Source organism: Rhinatrema bivittatum, chromosome 3 (assembly GCF_901001135.1).
Source record: "Rhinatrema bivittatum chromosome 3, aRhiBiv1.1, whole genome shotgun sequence".
Taxonomy (NCBI): Eukaryota; Metazoa; Chordata; class Amphibia; order Gymnophiona; family Rhinatrematidae; genus Rhinatrema; species Rhinatrema bivittatum.
The window spans coordinates 515,156,412-515,175,916 of NC_042617.1; the positions used below are offsets into that span (position 1 = coordinate 515,156,412).

Genomic DNA, 19,505 nt, shown 5'->3' on the forward strand with positions numbered 1-19,505 from the left:
CTGTAGGTATTTCTCTATCCCCAGAGGGTTTATAATCTAAGTTTGTACCTGAGGCAATGGAGGGTAAAGTGACTTGCCCAAGGGACTTGAACGCTGGTCTAATCACTAGGCTACTCCTCCACTCCTTAGCTGTAGCATGTGAGTGACATCATTCGATGGCACTGAACAGATCATTCTCCCTTGCTCAGTAGAGTTTTACTACTGAGCATGCTCAGGAGTTCTAGAGCTCAAGTTGCCTCATGAGCCCCTTAGTTGACTGTAGAGCTTAGCTTTAGCTAGGTATTTGATTCTGTAGGAAAGTGTGTAGGTATTAAGCATGGTTAGTTCATCATGCAGTCTACAGAGAACCACATTTATATTAAGCAAACTTGAATAAGCCATGCTACTTGGGGAGTTTCAAGCGGAGTACTTACTGAAAAAGCAACCCAGACAACCCCCATATGTGCAAAGTGGACTAGGTGGTGAACAGACTGTGCAAAACTACTTGCCCAAAGATACTGTCACTTTTTGATAGATTGTCCAGTACACTAATGCGACATGAAGGTGTGAAATGATGACCAAGTTGCAGTTTTGCAGGTGTTTTCAATGGGCAAGGCTCTTGGATGAGCCACTGAGTTAGCCATGGTTCTTATTTGATGAGCCTTGCCAGAATCTGTGATTTGTAAGCCAGCTAGAGCATAGCTATGGTGATACAATCTGCTAATTATTTGGACAATATGTTTGGCAACAGCTATTCCCAGTCTATTAGGATTGTAAGAGACAAAAATTTGAGAAGTATGATGATATAGTTGACTTTTCTTCAGATAAAAGGCTGAAGCCTTTTTCCAGTCCTGTGAATGGAGGGCCTTTTCCCCTTCATATGCATGAGGTTTGGAAAGAACATGGGAAAATAGTGGCTTGATTCTAAAATGCAGAAATCACTTAACATAAGAACACCCAGGATGCTGGGTCAGACCAAAGGTCCATCAAGCCCAGCATCCTGTTTCTAACAGAGGCCAAGCCAGGCCACAAGAACCTGGCAAGTACCCAAACACCAAGAAGATCCCATGCTACTGATGCCAGTAATAGCAGAGGACATTCCCTAAGTCAACTTGTTTAATAGCAGTTAATGGACGTCTCCTCCAAGAACTTATCCAAACCTTTTTTTTATTTTGTAATTTAAAGTTTTATTATTTTAGATGTCAATAAAACATAAACACAAACACAAGGTGCTCACAGGCACAAACTTCTCAAAATTGCAAATGGGAATGTGTCCAGCCTTCTGTATATGACATAAAAGTCCCCCCCCCCTCCGCCCCCAATACCACTCTGGTAGTACTATTCCACAATCATATATATAAATGACCTAATTGTCCACAATCTCTCTAAGTACCAGCTATTGCAATGCATGATGATCTGAATTCAGTAAGTAGTGTTACTCTTTACCCATTGTTCATAGGATTTCCATAACTTCTGGAAATGTTCCAGTCGGGCCTGTCGAATGGCAGTCAACTTGTTTAAATAATAGACGCTAGACAGTCTTTTCCAGATTTCGGTACTCTGTGGGCAGGTCGTTTGTTTCCATGCGGCCGCTATAGTCAATTGTGTAGCTAGAACCACCTGCGTTATTATCAGCCGATGTTCTCTACTGGCATCCGGATAGGGAAAGGTAAGTAAGCCACATTTGACCTTTTAGATACTGTCGTGCCTAGCATCTCCGATATTGTGTGAAACACAGAAGTCCACAAATCACTGATGCCTGGGTACTCCCACCACATATTTAAAAACATTCCTTTTTTATTACAGTTCCGCCAACATTGACTGGATACAGTAGGGTACATCATATGCAACTTAGATGGAGTCATATACCAGCGAAAAAGTAACTTCTACCCATTTTCCACCAACAGAGCTGATATGGAACTCCTCCCAATGCTTTGATAACAGTCATCCCAAGCCTTATCATCAACCTCCTCCCCTAAATCCTTGGTCCATGCAATAACGTGTCTAGGGGTGTCCCTCATATCTCCCAAAAGGTACAAATAAATCCTAGATATCAATTTGTTAACTTTCCCCGCTGTACCACATATTCCCTCAAAGAGTGATGTACCAGGTGGGAACTGCTGCCTGCTCCTGGCTTGAGCTAAATAATGTATTAATTGTGAATACATAAAAACATCAACTTGGGGTAAATTGTACTTTGCTTGCAGGGTAGGGAAATCCATCAGTTTATTATGGTCAATAAGCTGCCCTACCACCCTAAGGCCCAGCCTATGCCACCGGGTAAACTATCTGCGTTGTAGTCCTGGGTGACATTCCCTATTATCGCAGATGGGAGTGCTCCTGTAAAGTGTTTGGGGGCCTATCAATGCTCTCTTATGCTTATCCCATAAACATATAGTATGAGACGTGTAGGGGGACAGTTCTTGGCCCACAGTCCTATTTTGATGTGTAAGCCAGATCTGTCCTGCCAGCCTCAGACAGTTAACAGAGGCTTCCTCTATGAGAACCTGTTGCTTTTTTGGACAATCCAGATGCCAATCTACAACCACGTTCAACTGGGCAGCTAAATAGTATTTTTTGAGATCTGACATGTCCACCCCACCATTTAATTTTGGGCAATATAATATTTGGTGAGCTATTCGTGGTGGTCGCCTACACCAGATAAAATAAAAAATACGTTTCCGCAGAAGCTTAAAATAACTATCAGGGATTTCAATGGGTAAAGTCTGGAATAAGTATAGCAGTTGTGGAAGGATGTTCATTTTAACAGTGGCTATTTTACCCAACCAAGATAAATTTAAGGAATGCCATACCACTAAATCTTGATAGATCTTTTTTGCTAAAGGTTCACAATTCAACTTAAATAGATCTACACCTGTACCCGTCAGGTTTATGCCTAGATATTGGATGGTATGTTGAGCCCACTTAAAGGAATATTGTGATTGCAACTGAAAGCGAACTGTGTCATCAAGACAGATCTGTAACAATTCTGTTTTATCGTAGCTCATTTTGAATCCTGAAACCTTGCTATAGTTGTTCAGTTCAGTAACTAAAACTGGAAAAGTAGTGACCGGACGGCTTAAAGTAAATAAGATATCGTCTGCAAACATCGAGATTTTATATGACGTTCCTCCCACATCTATTCCCCGGATCATCTCATTATGGCATATTTCCAGAGCCAAAGCAAATAAGAGAAGAGAAAGAGGACATCCTTGTCTGGTACCCCTCCCCACCTCAAACCATGTGAAATATCCCCCATTAACTTTAATAAACGCTTCTGGAGATGTGTATAATTGGTGAAGCCATTTGATAAAGCTGGTTCCCAACTGGAATTTCTCCATAACTTGAAATAAAAAGTCCCAGTGTACCCGGTCAAAAGCTTTCTCAGCGTCAACAGACATTAAGATAGAGGTTAAGTGCCAACCTTTAGCTAAGCTGACCAGAGTCAGTACCCAGCGTACATTATCTGACGCCATTCTGCCAGGGACAAATCCAGATTGGTCTGCATGCATTAGAGTGCCCTTACAGATGTTGAATCCAATCACCTTCTCCAATTTATCCAGGAATTTAGAGTATGAGAGGTCTTCTGGTGAAAATAAATGCTCCAGCGGATCAGGTAAAGCTTCTGAGGGAGTCCCCGTAGACCCATCCTCTGAGTCCAGAGGTGGAGGGACACTAGCCCATGATCCTGATGAAGACCAAGGGCTATCAGGGCAGGGTACTCAGTTGTCTCGGAGGGGCATACTCACAGGACTGACTCCAAATAGTGGTGTCCCAGTCTCCATCCTAAGCCTGACTGTATTCCTCTGCAGAGAGGGAATGAAGGCTAGATTCCACCAATAAGGGCTCCTAAGGCATGGCTGCAAATGGGACACCCCCTGCAGGAGCAAATCCGATATCTTGGACAGGAAAGGTTGAAGGGTGCCCTCCTTATCATTAACAAGGTAAAGAAAGTCTTCCCCAATTCATCTATCTGGTCCATGGTCTGCTCTGCTCTTTGAACCTGATGTCACAGCCTTTCCTCATAAAAGGGCCACTCTCTCTGCAATCCATTCCTCGGCAATGGGTCCACTACTGCAAGTAGATACTCCTGGGGGAATTCTGCGCAAAAAAAATTTAAAATTCTGCGCACAAAGACTGAAAATTCTGCAAACTTTATATTGGTCAAAATAACACAATTTACATGACAGTCTAAGTAATCACTCAAAATACAAGCGAAAATAGAGGGAAATAGAATATAATCCTATTACCACAATTTAATTCAAAGCAAGAGACAATATCATTTGAAAACTTTCAAACTTTCACCCAAAGTTTTCAAATTTGGAATTTTGAGTGATCATCTATTTTGGCTAAGTATTCGATTTTAAAATAGTTATTAGGTTTATATACACCTCGAATTAGTAGATGCTTTAATAAAATAAATTCTAGCACCTTAAAAAAAGAAAACATATTTTTTTGAATTTTTGGAGCAAGAGACAATAAATGATTATATGAGAATTGCTCAGAAGGCTGAAAACTGCCTGCAGCCCATTGTGGGCGAGAGACAGCAGATTATAATTCTTTGAGCATGTGCTGATGATATTGTCTCTTGCTTTGAATTAAATTGTGGTAATAGGATTATATTATATTTCCCTATCTTTTCGCTTGTATTTTGAGTGATTATTATGAGAGGAGGTTGCTTCTGGTTTTGTGATTGTAAGTATTTAAGTAATTACATTTTAAATTATTACAGAAAAAAGTTATTACTTAAAGTTGTAGAATTTTAAATATTTTGAGCAGAATTTCCCTAGAAATTCACTGTAAGAGTGTCCCTTCCACATACACACACCCTCATACAGGCTCCCTCACTCTCTCGCACACACACATCCCCTCATACAGGGCTCTCTCTCTTGCATACACACCAACAAAAGCTCCCTTTCTCTTTCACTCATACATCTTCACACAGGCTACCTATGTCTTTCTCTTCACACAGGCTCTGTCTCACACATACACAATCCCTTCACACAGGCTAGCACCCTCACATACACACAATCCCTTTTTCATACACTCGAGCTCCCAACCTCTCACACACATACACACTCCTTCACAATCTCCTCATATAGGCTCTCTTTCTCTGAAACCCACACTCAAGCATCCCCCCAGCCCCCCTCTCTTACCTCCCATGCTCTCTCTCACACCCTCCTGCTCTGTCACCCACCTCTCCCCCACACCCCTCCCCTTGTATAGGCTCCCTCTCTGAAACCCACACTCAAGCATCCCCCCACTCCCCCTCTTCCCAACCAAGCTGTCTCTCACCCTCCCCCACACCCTCTCTCCTCTCTCATACACACATTCTCTCTCACCAGCATCCCCCCTACCCACCCTCTCTTACCTCCCATGCTCTCTCTCACAACCTCCTGCTCTCTCTCACCCTCCCCTTCCCTCTCTGACACACATTCTCTCTCACCGGCATGTGCTCCGTTTGCAGTGAAGATGAAGGCCCGGTGCACCGGTTGCAGCGAAAAGGGAAGGCCCCCGTGTGTCGCAGGATGCGCTCCATTCGCGGCAAAGATGAAGTCCTGGCGCGCAGTTCACGGCACACGGGAGCCTTCCATTTTCGCCACGAACGGCGTGCCAGGCCTTCATGTTCGCCGTGAACGGAGCGCGTCCCGTGTGCCGCAGGACACGCTCCGTTCGCAGCATGCCGGGGTCTCCTCTGCTATTTTCTGCGCAGAATTTGGCAATTCTGCGCAGGGGGGGAATTGTACGCAAATTCTGCGCTCCGCAGTAGCGCAGAATTCCCCCAAGAGTAAAGTAGAGCAAGTTGCCTCAGTGTGTTCCTGGTTTTTATTCCTGAGTTCCTGGTCTTCGTTCCTGTGTTCCTGGTATTTGTCTCTTCAGTCCCTGAACTTCATGCTTTAGTTTCTGGTCTTTGTGTTTGTCCTGTGGGCAGCCTTCAGTTCTTTGTCAACTTCTAGTCTTGTGGTCAGTCTTTAGGTCTTCAGTATTGTGTCATCGCCTGCTCACCTGTAGTGTTCCTCGCCTCCCTGCCTATCAGTCCCACCTTCCCTCGGATGGATGTCTGGTTCTGACTTCGGCCTGATCGACACAGGACTATGCCCGAACTCTGCCTGCCAGTGATCACTGCCTGCCTCACAATCACGTCTGAACGCTGCCTGCCTCCGACTATGCTTGAACCCAGCCTGCCCCGGACCATCTCCACAGACATCCAGCTCGTCTGCAGAGTCCCCTGCCTAAGACCAGGTCGGCCCCGGCACCTGAGGGCTCAACTTAAGGGGAGCAAGGGCTGGTATAGATGAAGCTCCAGTTGGGCTTCTATCATAGCCAGCTCCGCCAGCCAATGGTGGAGATCTGCAGACTCCTCCTTGCAGGTTGTGCCAACTCCATCTTGGTCCAAGTCTTCACTCCTGCAACTAGTACATTTCCTGGCATCTCATTTTTGTCTGGTCTGTATCTTGACCAGATTGTAAGCTCTACAGTGCAGGGACTGTCTCGTGTGTCTGTTCAGTGCTATGAACATCTAAATCAGTATGAGATGCTGTCAGAAAAAGAAAATATTATTTATTGAGAATGAAAGTTTGAAGAACCACACACAAAATTTATGACATTTTTAAGGTGATCAAAATACCATAGCCAAAACTTGTAGATTTGTGGGGTTTTTCCCAGACTAAAGTGCCCTTTCCATCAAATCAAGAAAAGGACTCCATTCTGACACACACTAATTATAATTATACTTATTTTCAACAGACATTGATTTTTTTTTTCTAAATGGTAAACACAGCATTCCCCAAACTGGTCTAGTAAACCAGGGATTTCCCATTGCTAGACATTATCATTCCTGAAACCAGAAGTAGTCTTCCTAGTCACTTTCTATGAGTTGCTAAGGAGGAAATTGTGTTTACATATTCAAGGAGCAATAATTTTGAATCAGTGGTGGTAACTACATTATCTGTTTTCACAGACTTTGGTGAACGCAAGCCACCACCATGTGACTGGGACCTGTCTGGCAGAATACTGTAGTGCTTTGCAGTGGCTTTCTGCAGACTAAGCTTAAAAATATAAGATGTGCCATACTGTGTCAGGCCAAGGGTCCATCAAGCCCAGCATCCTGTTTCCAACAATGGCCAATCCAGGTCACAAATACCTGGCAAGTACCCAAACATTAGATAAATCACAAATTACTATTGCTTATTAATTACCGTAATAGCAGTTTATGGATTTTTCCTCTAGGAACTTATCCAAACCTTTTTTAAACCCAGTTACATTAACTGCTGTAACCATCTAGTCTCGCTGGGTTGTTTCCCATTCAGGAACTAGCTAGGCCCAAGCCTAATCAGTTTATAGAAACATAGAAACATAGAAATGACGGCAGAAGAAGATCAAACGGCCCATCCAGTCTGCCCAGCAAGCTTCACACATTTTTTCTCATACTTATCTGTTTCTCTTAGCTCTATGGTTCTATTACCCTTCCACCCCCACCATTAATGTAGAGAGCAGTGATGGAGCTGCATCCAAGTGAAATATCTAGCTTGATTAGTTAGGGGTAGTAGAGGTAGTAACCGCCGCAATAAGCAAGCTACACCCATGCTTATTTGTTTTACCCAGAATATGTTATTCAGCCCTTATTGGTTGTTTTTCTTCTCCCCTGCCGTTGAAGCAGGGAGCTATGCTGGATATGCGTGTAGTATCAGTTTTTCTTCTCCCCTGCCGTTGAAGCAGAGAGCTATGCTGGATATGCGTGAAGTATCAGTTTTGCTTCTCCCCTGCCGTTGAAGCAGAGAGCTATGCTGGAAATGCATTGAAAGTGAAGTATCAGGCTTATTTGGTTTGGGGTAGTAACCGCCGTAACAAGCCAGCTACTCCCCGCTTTGTGAGTGCAAATCCTTTTTTCTTCTCCCTTTTTTCTTTTCCGCAGTCTGGTAAGTTTGGGCTAACTCAGTGTGATGTTACTGAGTATTGAATTTAGTACTATTGTCGGCTAGTAATTTTCCAATCTGATCAGCAATCATGTACCCAAACTATGACATTTTAGCACATTTCCAGCACATGGGGGAAAATATTCGAATTTTCCCACAATTTAAAAAAAATCTGTTTCAGCACTTATAGCTCAGTCTTCAAGGTCCTCTATGAGTTTTATACAGAACTTTACCTTGTGTTTCTTTATATGACCCAGCAAGAGAACTTTTATAATTTATCTTAACATTGTATGAACTGTATTCCATTCTTGATTATTCAGTGATTTTGGAAGCCAAATGTTTGTCCATATGAAAATAGATCTCTATAAGTGTTATGAAGAATGCTAAACAGTTTTGTGATTAAGGGCTGTATTCAATAAAGGGTTTGTCCATAGGCACAGAATGGGCAACAGTAATTTTTGAACAGAGCTCAAAGCCCTTAGGTTTCTGATTTTTAAAGCTCCTCCATTTCTAATTCAAGCAGATCTCTTAACAGTTGTAATTTAATTTCCGTTTGTAGACCAAAGGTTCTAGTTTTAAAATACTGATGGAATGAAAGTCTGAATCTTGTTCTGCAATTGCTGAATAGATATAAAGATATGTTTATAAAAAACATGGCTATTAGTGTTATATTAGCTGAATTAAACTCTGAGTGCTGCGAGCCTTTGCACATATTCATAAAAATATCCATAAAGCCGTATGCTGCACTGGCTGTTTTTGTATTTTAAAGAGATGGTAAACTATATGAACATAAGAATTGCCATGCTGAGTCAAAATCCAGCATCACTGACAGTGGCATGCAGGGTGGCAAATTCCTGGCAGATCCCGAAAAGTGGATAAATGAAAAACAAAAAACAAAAAACCGAGGCCAGGGCAGAGACTGCGTTAGATAACAGATGGTTCTGGATTGTTATCTGGGAAAAGCTCGGCAGAATCCAGGTTTTGCCCCCAGTGTTTCTATGAACTTTTGTTTCAGTTTCTGTCTAAGAAAAGCAGAACTACGAGCCCTAGATGTAATGGGGCGAAAACCAGGACTGGCACAGTCTGTCTGCTCCTGGCAACACATGGAGCCATCGGGTAAGAAACCTCATCTTGATGATAAATGTCGCGCAGGACCTGTTATGCGTTGAGTCTTTGCCGCACGAACTGTAAACCTCCTTTTCAAGCGGGCACCCCATGCATAGTTATGCCTGCTGCTTTCTGTGTGTGTGGGGTTTTTTTTTGTAGCAGCTTCTATTTCTGCATTTATGGTAAAGTCAGTATATTAAAAAAAAATAAATAAATAAAAAATGAGGAAGTAGGCATAAAGCTGGCGTGGGTGTGGTTAACCTTCTCCCCCCTCCCCAACTGTAGTGTGAAGAGAAAGAGGAGGGCATACGGCGTCCCTTCACCTGCCTGGCTAGCGAGGGAAGAGCAACGCGGCGAGGCGTGGTGGGCAGCTCTCTGGCAGGTAAGTGCCGCACGGCTTTCCCTAGGGAGAGGGAGCACAGCCTGGCGGGCAGACGGCACCTGGCGCAGACAGTGAGGGCTGGAAACGCCCTGCCTTGCCCTTTCCCTGCCTCGCCAGCAGGAAGTAGCGAGCACGGAGCGTGGGGCTGCCGGAGAGGTTTTCTTTCGGTGGCCTCCGGGCAGGGAAAGTTGCAAAGCCCTGCTTCACGTCTTCAGCTGTCTCTCTGCTTGTTTTCCTTCTTGTGCGGGAGCAAAGGGGGCGAGAGAGGGCTGCCCCGTGCCTTCCCTTGCTGGAGGGGCTGAGGAGCTCTGCCGCTGCCGTGCAGGAGCTGTTTTGCTGCGGAAAAGCGTTTTCGTTTCGTTTCGTTTTGTTTTCTTTCCTCCGCGCTGGAGAGTTTAGTGATCGTGTGCTACCCACCTCCGATTTCAACCAGAGCTACGGTAGTTCTTGGGGGAAAAGGTAAAAAACAAACAAACAAAAACTGCTTCGTTTCTGTCGCTTATGAACTTGGTGCAAGAGACGTTTTCAGTTTCTGGAGGTCGATCTGTGACTATTTCTGTTTGGGGAGATAGATTTTATATTTTTTTTATGGTCGCCCCCGCTCACATTCATTTTCACACCTGTGGTACTCGTTTCAAATGGAAATTAAAAAAAAAAAAAAGAGTATAAATACCACAATGCACTCAGTTTGAAGTTTTAAAACAGGAATGGCCAAAATTCTACCTCCAGTGACCTGGTCACCTGGTAGCACTGCTATACTGAAATACCTTGATGCTAGGGGAGGAAAATACTATTCTGGGAAACTTTATCCTGTAAGACTTTAAGCTTTGACAGGAGAATCTTTTACAGTGAGGGATGTAAATCCAATCATGTGTGGAGGATCCGTTTATCATATTAGGAGGTGATTCATTAGTTCCTGGAAGCTGCTCAAGCACAGAGGGGGTGACACGTGCTGGCATAGCCCAAACCAGACAATTTTAATGATTGCCTCTGTCCATCTCAATGTGCCTCTTCCTTCTCTGCAGGGGTTCTCTATTCATCGCGGAAGTTTGTATTGTGTTTATTCCAATTCGCTTGGAAATACGTTTTTTAGTTTTGGAATCTTTATATTTTTGAAAACTTTCTGGGTTTTATTCTAAGTTGGTGGGCTGGCAGATATCCAGTACGATAAATGGGATGTAAGCATGTGAAAAAGCCAAATTAACCCATTAAATTGCATGTTATTCTAGTGCAGAAGATGTTTTTTGTTTTTTTTGTTTTGCTTGTGTAGTGATCAGCCAGAGTCAGGTGTGTTTCATATCCTAATGTAAATGCTCTTAGCATGTCCTGCAGCGGCTGTGCTGGCGTTTTTATCGGCTCTGCACGTGTTTACTCTGGAGGCTTTCATTTGGAATTTGAGCTGCTAGAAGGAATGTGGCGCTGTAGGTGTTAGATGCCAGAGGACTCTCTCTCTCTGAAGCAGGTGACTGATGAGGGGAAGGCCACAGGGTTCAGAAAAAGCTTCTACAAAGAGGGGACCAGTCTCCCTTGCTGAGGGTGTTTGCAAATTTAGGGGCACAGCTTAAGCTCTGTACTGTCCTGCATTCTGGGGTGAAGGAACTTAAGTAATGGTTTTAAAATGAGCAGCTGACCGGACAGGATCAGAGCCAGCGCATATTTTTTCGTTGTAACTGGAGGGAACAGCTCTAAGGATGGGATGGGCTGCTACTGCTGTTGACTTGGCTACAAATGAAAGAGATGTGAAAGGCACACAGGCTTCTGATCGCTTGTTTGTACTAATTCTCTCCTTCAAAAAACAGCAGCGAACTGAGTTCTGCTGGGTAGAGAAAATAACCTGGTTGGTGCTTTTGATGTGCCTGACATTTTGTCAGGCTTATGCAGAACTTATTTGTGCTATAATTTTGTTTTCTTTTTTGTGGATGATTTTTGAAGCAGGTAGCTTGGATACCACATTAATTTATTTTCCTTAGAGACTTTTTTTTTTTATCTCTGTTATGCTGTGGGCTTCAGAGTAGACTGGTGACATCAATTCCACCTACACAAAGCCTTGAGAGGATGAGGTGCCACTGCTGCTTTTAATACAGAGCTCTACATAGGCGGTACTGATGTCAGCAATGGGTTATGAACAACTAGAAAAAAATCTCCAAGATTTTTGAGGCTTGTTGTGGAGAATTGAAATGAAACTGAGTGGTATTTTTGTGATACCTGCCGCAAGACAAGAAAAGAGAAATGTTTTCCCCTCCTAGTTTAATGTTCACATTTAATATCATTTTTTTGTGCATGTACTTTAAGGCAATTGACTATGAGATTGTCCCTTTTTATATGATTTATCACGCACATAATATAGCTAGAGTTCAGATTTAGTCATAGGTTTGCACAACTCTATTTATGAATTTGGGAAGCAGGTAAGAAGAAATTTTAAAGTAAAAAAAAATAGTATATTGTGGTCACTTTGTTATCTATTTTTCTTTCACATCTCTTTCCCCTCTTGCCTTGGAGCTTTACATTGAGAGATTTATTTTTATCTTGAATCGCATTTTGGAACAGTACTTACCTTCCTGTTCTTACAGACCATCTTTCCAGTTTTAGGCCAAAACTTTAAAAGCTGGGAGGTCTATATTGAGTAAACTGGCAAGCAGGAAAATTATTTGGATAAAGTTACTTGGATATTCAGTGGCTCATTCCTGGATAAGTGTTCTGTAGAATTATATCCAAGTAAAGTTATCCAGATCATGTTAATCGGGTTACTTTAGGACAGACCAGGTCTTCAGGTGACCAGATTTACCTGGCTAACTTTGTCCCCACTGCCGCCTTTTTTCACCTAGGTACATTTTGTATAGGTAACAAATTGCCTGGATAAAACTTAGCTGGGGCGTGGTGGGAAATATTCAGACCTTGAGTTTTGTTCGGCTAACGCCGCAAGTTACCCAGACAAGCTCTTTGAATGTTGATCTCTCTGTTCTGATCTGCCACTTGTAATTCAGCCAGGGGATGAGCAGTTTGGCTTGCATTAGATTCATCACGGCTGGTACCTGGATGGCTGCCGGTTATCGGAGACAGCTCAAGTCGTTTCGTGTTTTGGAACTTATACTCCCTCATGATCTAGAGAGAGACTGTTAACTGGAAGTCCATGGATGCAATGGGATTTTGAGCCACATGAAAACACTCTACATACACCATCAGGCTGCGGCTTGACTTGGCAAAATTCAAATCCCTCCTAGCAATTCTGCTTGGGATGAATTCCTTCACCGAACGACGGTATATAAAACTCAACAAATAAGACCCACATCTTCAGCCCAACTTCCTAAACTCCTGATAAGGGACTGTGTTATATACAACAGGGTCTTGATATTATTCACAAATGGGTTCCCTATGCTGGATCCCAATGCTACACTAATTGCAAATTCTGATTTGTTTGTAATTTGTTTAACGTCTATGTTCATTTACATTTATTGTAATCCACCTTGAGACCAACTTTGGGAACAGGTGGAATATCAAATGCTCATCAATAAATACATATTCTGGAACCTTTCCAGCTTAGCTCATTTTGCAGTTTTCAGTATATTTTGCAGAATTTTATAACATTCATGTAATTCTAAAAGTGTGACTTACAGAACAATGCAACAGCAGGCATGCAGAATGAAGCAGCAGGAGTGCATTGTTGTGCCAAGCCCTTTGCTGTTGAGCTGCTGCTGCTGCTAAGTTTCGGCAGCTTCAATTTGCATGTTTTTGCTGCTGCACCACGGTTGTAAAACAAATGCCAGGAACTGCAACAAAGCACACCATAGGCATGAGCTTTTGGATTTTTCATTAAAAGGTTAAATAAACAACCAAAAAAACTAAAAGAAATGCAAGGCAAAACTGAATTGATAGCTCTCAAATGGCAAGATTTATTTGTTGCTATCTTTTAGGGATTTTCAAGTACCCACTTACCTAGTACTTTCCTTGGTAAACATTAGAACTACATCAGAGCCAGGCCCAACTGGTGAAGAACTTTATTTTCACCTGATTCTGAACTGGTTCAAAGGCATCTTGTGCAGCTGCATCCTTAAGTTTAAGAGCACAGTGAATTTACCACAGTAAATGTGAAAGGACGGAGCCAAATCTTCATTCAGCCAGGGAACAGAGGTCATCTTGGTGTCTGATTCATCAAGCTATTTTCTCATAAATGCTGGCCTGGCTCAGTGGCTGAGTAGCACTAATGGCAGGACTCTATTCCCTGAGTCAGTCAGTTGGCTTGGGGGTGCTGCAGTGGCAGCGTTCATAGCCACTCGTGGGGAGCCTCAGCCTTCAAGCAACAGTGACTCTTCTAGGCCACACTTAGCAGGGTGCCATAGGAAGTCACTGCCCTTCACCTCTCCCTAAGGTGGGGGGTGGGGAATAGCAAACAGGTGAAACACCGAGCAATAGTGAATGAAGGCTTGTGCATTGTAGCATGACAGAGGCCAAATCTGAGCTGCAGGCCCAAAATGAGCAGTGCAGGAACTGCAGATTAGCAAGTTATCATTTAAAACAGCCACGGTATCTGAAGACTGGAAGGTGGTCAGTGTGACACTAGGTTTTTAAAAAGGGCTCCAGGGGTGATCCAGGGAACTATAGACTGGTGAGCCTGACGCCTGTGCCAGGCAAAATGGTAGAAGCTATTCTTAAAAACAAAATTACTGACCAAGTAGATAGACATGGAATAATGGTGGAGAGTCAACATGGTTTTTGCTAAGGGAAGTCTTGCTTTACCAATTTACTAGATTTCTTTTTTTTTTTATTTGAAGGTGTAAATAAGCATGCAGATAAAGGCGAGTCAGTTGATTATAGTATATTTGGATTTTCAGAAGGCATTTGACAGTTTCTCATGAGAAACTCCTCAGGAAACTTGGGAGGTCATGGGATTGGAGGCAGTGTTCTCTTTGTGGACAACTCATTGGATAAAAGACAGGAAACAGTGCAGGACCAAAGGGTCAGTTTTCCAAATGGAGAAAGATTGTCAGGGGCTTGGTACTGGAATCTGTGCTATTTTTTGTATATTCATAAATGATCTGGAGAAATGAACAATGAGTGAGGTGATCAGATTTGCAGGTGATAAAAAAAAAAAAAATTATTTGAGTAGTTAAAATAGCAAAGGATTGTGACGAACCGCAGAAGGACCTTGTGAGACAAGGAGACAAGGCATCTAAATGGCAATGCAGTGTAATATGGACAAGTGCAAAGTAATGCACGTAGGGAAAAATAATCCCAACTGCAGGTACACGATGTTGGATTCTGTGTTGGGAGTCACCATCCAGGAAAATGACTTTGGAGTCCTTGTGAACGGTACCTTGAAATCTTCAGCTCACTAGGAGGCAGCAGTCAAAAAGGCAAACAGAATGCTTGGAATTATTTGAAAAGGAATAGAGAACGAAACTAATATCAAACGCCCTTGTATAGCTCCATGGTGCAACCGCATTTTGAGAATTGTGTGCAGTTCTGGTTGTCCCTTCTCAAAAAAAAAAGACATAGAGGATATAGAAAAGGTACACAGAAGGGTGACAAACATGATAAAGGGGGTGGAAAATCTCTCCCTTGTGGAGAAAAACCGCCTTAATTTGTTTGGCCTAACTTGGAGAGGAAACAACTGAGAGGGGATGTGATTGAGATTTATAAAATCATTACTGAGGTGGAATGATTATTTACCCCCTCAAACAAGTCTAGTACTAGGGGACACTCCATGAAAGTAGCAACTTACAGATTGAAAATAAACCATGGGAAGTATTTTTTCACTCTGCGCACAATCAGACGATGGAATCTGTTGCCAGAGAATGTGGTCAGGGTGACTAACATAGTGGGGCTCAAAAGAGCTGGTCAAGTTCCTGATGGAAAAAGATCATAAGCTGTTATTAGCCAGGTAGACTTAGGCAAGCCAGCGCTTAGCCCTAGGGGTGAGATACAAGGAATAGATCAGCTGTTTGGGATCTGATGGGTACTTGTGACCTGGACTGGTTACTGTTGGAGTCAGGATGCTGGGCTCGACGGACCTTGGTCTGATCCAGTTTGGTATTCTTATGTTCGTGTCAGGCCAGAAAAAGTCTCCCTTAAACACAAATGGGAGAAAAGCTTTAGTGAATGAGGCTCTGAGTGGGACGTATGTGCCATCTGAAAAGGTCTGGATCAGTTGTTTTACCAGTTTATGATCCTTGTTTGCATCGAAAGAGACTGTATAAAGTAAAACTATTAGGTCACGCTTTGAAGTGCTGAAAAAAGTGCGAAAAGCGGAATATAAAAACCTAAATAAAATATATTTCTGTTCTCTGCTGAGTGAAATGAATACATTTTTCAGTAGGAACGGTTCGTCATGTGAGGAAGATATGACTAGTCAGTGATATTTCAGTAACAGAGAGAGAATATCTCATAAGTAGTGTGTGTGTGTGTGCTAACCAGAGGATGTGGGACTGTTTACCAGAATACAAGGTTGTATCGAAGCTTTGTCATACCAGCGTAATCTGGTCTTTTTCCCAACCCCCTGTAGGCTAGAATTGCACCCTTTCAGGTTGTGTAAATCATGTATGCTGCCGAGGGGAGTAGAGTCAGCATCTGTATGTTACCTGGGATCCCGGCAACAGTTTGGAAATTCTCCACAGGACTGAAGAGCTCAGGCCCACCCTGTCAAAGCACACTTCCAACCCTTCACCTACAAGGCTGAAGAAGTCTTTACCCCTGCATCACACAGAGACAACCTAATTCATACATTTCAGTCCCACCTCCCTTCTCACGGCTTTAGGTTCATTTTACCTAATGGATGAATCCATTGCATTTGCAGGAGATTGGCGTGATTTTTCAGTAAATGTTCACTAAAGTTTCATTTTTGGTTTAAAAGAAAAACCATAATGAGCCCCACTAACATATGTAGCTACTTTACAATATTTATTTATTTAACACTTTTTTTATACCGACCTTCATAGTAAATAAACCATATCGGATCGGTTTACATAAAACAAGGGTATAACAGAAGCAATAAATAAAAGTAATTAACAAGAGAAGAGAATAAGATAAAGTTACATTTAACAAGGAGTAAAAAACTTGGGAAGCTTAAGAGCTGGAAGGAAGTTAAAGGCCAAAAAATAATTAAAGAAGCATAGTCCAAAAGGAATTTGGATTAATGCAAAAGATGCTTTATTCAGTAAGTGCCAGAGTTCTTCGTTTGAATGTAATATTTGCATGCTAATATTACCAGAAGTGAATCAACTGTATGACATTACTTTTTCTTGCAAAAATAAAAAAAAAGTAATATTAATTTTAAAAGGAGCTAGAGTGACTGCGGTTTTTGAAAGCCATTTGAGTCTGTCCTCTTACTTTGGAAGTAAAAATTCTCCAGCATTAGGTTATCTATAGTACCTATTTGCTACACAGTAAGAAACTCCATAGAGGTTTGTATTCACAGTATTTGTCTGGCTAACTCTGGGAGCTAGTTGGTCAAATCTTCATGGTTTAAATGCGCCTCCCCCCCTAATGTGTACATATTGTTTCCCACATCCAGTTTACCCATGTAAAAAGTGCTGGCATGTTTTGCACTTGCTGCATGAGACATTTAAGTCCATCTATTTTACTTTATACATTGGTCAGTGCCCACAGGAGTTGTTAGATGCTTATTTGGTAAAAGTTAAGATGCCCAATGAGAGACTCAGAGCGCCGGTTTCACTATTGGAAGTGCAGAACATGATTCAGCAGTTGCCTGCTGGTAAATACCCAGGTCCTGATGGATATTACTTAAGAGTTCTATAAAAACAATTTATGATGAGGTGTGTGTGTGTGGGGGGTTCCTTAGTGACTTCCTATGATTACCTGAGGGGCAAGCCGACTATTCCATGTAGGCTAACAGAGACTATTATAGTTCTAATACATAAAAAGGGCCGAGATGCATTGGACCCCTGCTCATCCTGGTCTGTCTCACTTTTGAACATGGACATGACTATCTTCATGAAGGTGTTGCAGCTGCGTTTGGAAGCCGGCGCGACAACATTGGTGAAAAAAGACCAGATGGGATTTGATAAAGGGCGTCTTTCCACAGCCGGCACCAGAAGGGTGTCTTAATATCCCTTCTCTTGCATGATACCACAAAATTCCTGAGGCACTGATAGTGCTCGATGCAGAGGAAGAGTTTGGTCGGCTGGAGTGGCCATTTTATGTTTCTGGCGTTCTGGGCCTATAATGTGGATAGTGGTTTCGTGGATTGTGTTTGGGTATTGTATTCTCACCTGACTATACGGGTTTTGATGAATAGGGTTTCTATCTGGGGCATTCGAGTTATGACAGGGTATGAGGCAGGGCTGCTCATTTTGTCTCCCTTATTGTTCAATCTGTCTATTGAAATTCTGGCAGAGATTATCAGATCTGACATAAGATGGATTTCATTATAATAGTATTTCTCACAAGAAAACACTTTACGCCGATGTTCTTCCATTCCTCACAAGTTTAAAGAGGTCAGCTCCTAGGCAGTGATGGATTTTGGACTTTGCCACCCCTAGGCACTAGTGAGGCTGTCACCCTCTTCCTTCCCCTGGACAAGCAAAAGAGCAGAAGGTCTAAGGCACAGCCTTCTTTACTCTGCTCTCCTTGCTCACCTCCTCCCCTCGTGATTCTGAATGAATGGGAGAGAGGGGCTGGATTAGGGAGCAGAGGCTTTGTTGTACTCTCTGGATGTGCTGGGGGGCAGCGTGGGGCAGTGGAGGGGGAAATAGGGTGTACAGCAATTTGTTTGCTCTGCCCCTTCCAGCTTCACCCCTCCTCTCCTGTTCTCTGCTGAGTGAGATTCAGCAGACTTGGGAGACTGCAAATCTTCACTTGGCCTGTTGCCTCCCAGAATTTTGCCGCCCTAGGCACAGGCCTAGTGTACCTGTTAGCAAATCCAGGCCTGATCCCAGGCTGCTGCTGTTGCTGGAAGAATATGGTAGAAAGTTAGTCTTGTACCCTGACAATTAAAAATCTGAAGTGTTGTGTATGGGAGGGGGTTAGAAGGTATACAGAAACCTACTTGCTTATCACATTTCTAGCTTGCTACGGAAGGGTTCAAATACTTGGGGATTTACTTTCCCAGACATTGGGCTGATTTGCATAAGACCAATTATGTTCTGGTGGTAAAGTTTTGGAAGATTTGGGCAGGTGGGACAACTTGCTGCTGTCTTGGGCTGGGCAAATTGGAGTTTTAAAAATGAATATTCAACCAAACCTTATATACTTATTTCAGCATCTCCCTGTCACTCTGCTAATGAATTTGTTTGCTAGCCTAAACGGGGCTATAGCCAGATTTATATGGCATGGGCGTGTTCCCTGGCTCTCTTTTTGGAGGACAAATTTAGGGGGAGGAATGGCCTTGCCAAACTTACTGGGGTACTGTTGTTCCTCCCGGATGGCTTGTCTGAAGCACTGGCTTGATAGAGACCATTCTGTGCTGAATGTCGCTGGAAGCAGGAGCGGTTGAGGAGATGGACTTAGCTTTATGATATTCATGCTGCCGGCTTTGGCGAGAAGAGTACTGCGGTCAAACCTTATTCTCGCTCATAGAGGCAAGACATGGAAAATGCTTGCCAAAAATATGGGTATTCCTGTAAGCCACCTGTCACCACTTACACCGAATAAGGATAAACCTAATATTGCTATAGCCACTCTTCATGAGGTGGTGATGGTGGTGTTTGTGTGTGTTTTTTGTTTTGTTTTTTTTTTGGGGGGGGGGGGGGGGGATGACAGTGGATTGTGTTTCTTGGGACAGTTGTGGAATGAGGAAGGATGGATTTTTTTTTTTTTTTTTTAACTTTTGGGCAGAATGTACAATGTGAAAAATACAATATTGACATGTAAACTTTAGCATAACTGAACCTGAAATAGTTCCCCAAACAACCAATTCCACCATGCCATTAACCAGGATACATGGACCAATACGGATCCCCTACACTATCATATACTGAAGATTTAAGGTGCAGCGAGTAAATGAGCTTTTCAGTTTTGGCAATGTCTTTCAGCTATTTCTACCAGTGTGGCAACAAAGGAATGGCCTTCCAAAAAGTTACTACAGTAAAGTGAGCTGCCAGCACCATTTGGTCACACTTTTGAAAATCTTAACTGGGAATCTGGGCTTGATGAGGAGTCCAGGACCA

General features: G+C 42.8%; 1 protein-coding gene across 2 annotated transcripts in view; it reads left to right on the forward strand.

Annotated features, from left to right (window-relative positions):
• Positions 1-9,282: 9,282 nt before the first annotated feature.
• The window catches only part of PTK2B (protein tyrosine kinase 2 beta), a 330,459-nt gene continuing 320,236 nt past the window's right edge, over positions 9,283-19,505 (forward strand). The window contains exon 1 of one of the 2 annotated variants that reach the window (XM_029596207.1): positions 9,283-9,384. The gene's annotated coding sequence lies outside the window, so the exon portion shown is untranslated. Of the gene's footprint in view, positions 9,385-9,440; positions 9,844-19,505 lie in introns of those variants that run through there. The other variant, XM_029596208.1, reaches the window with a different exon arrangement.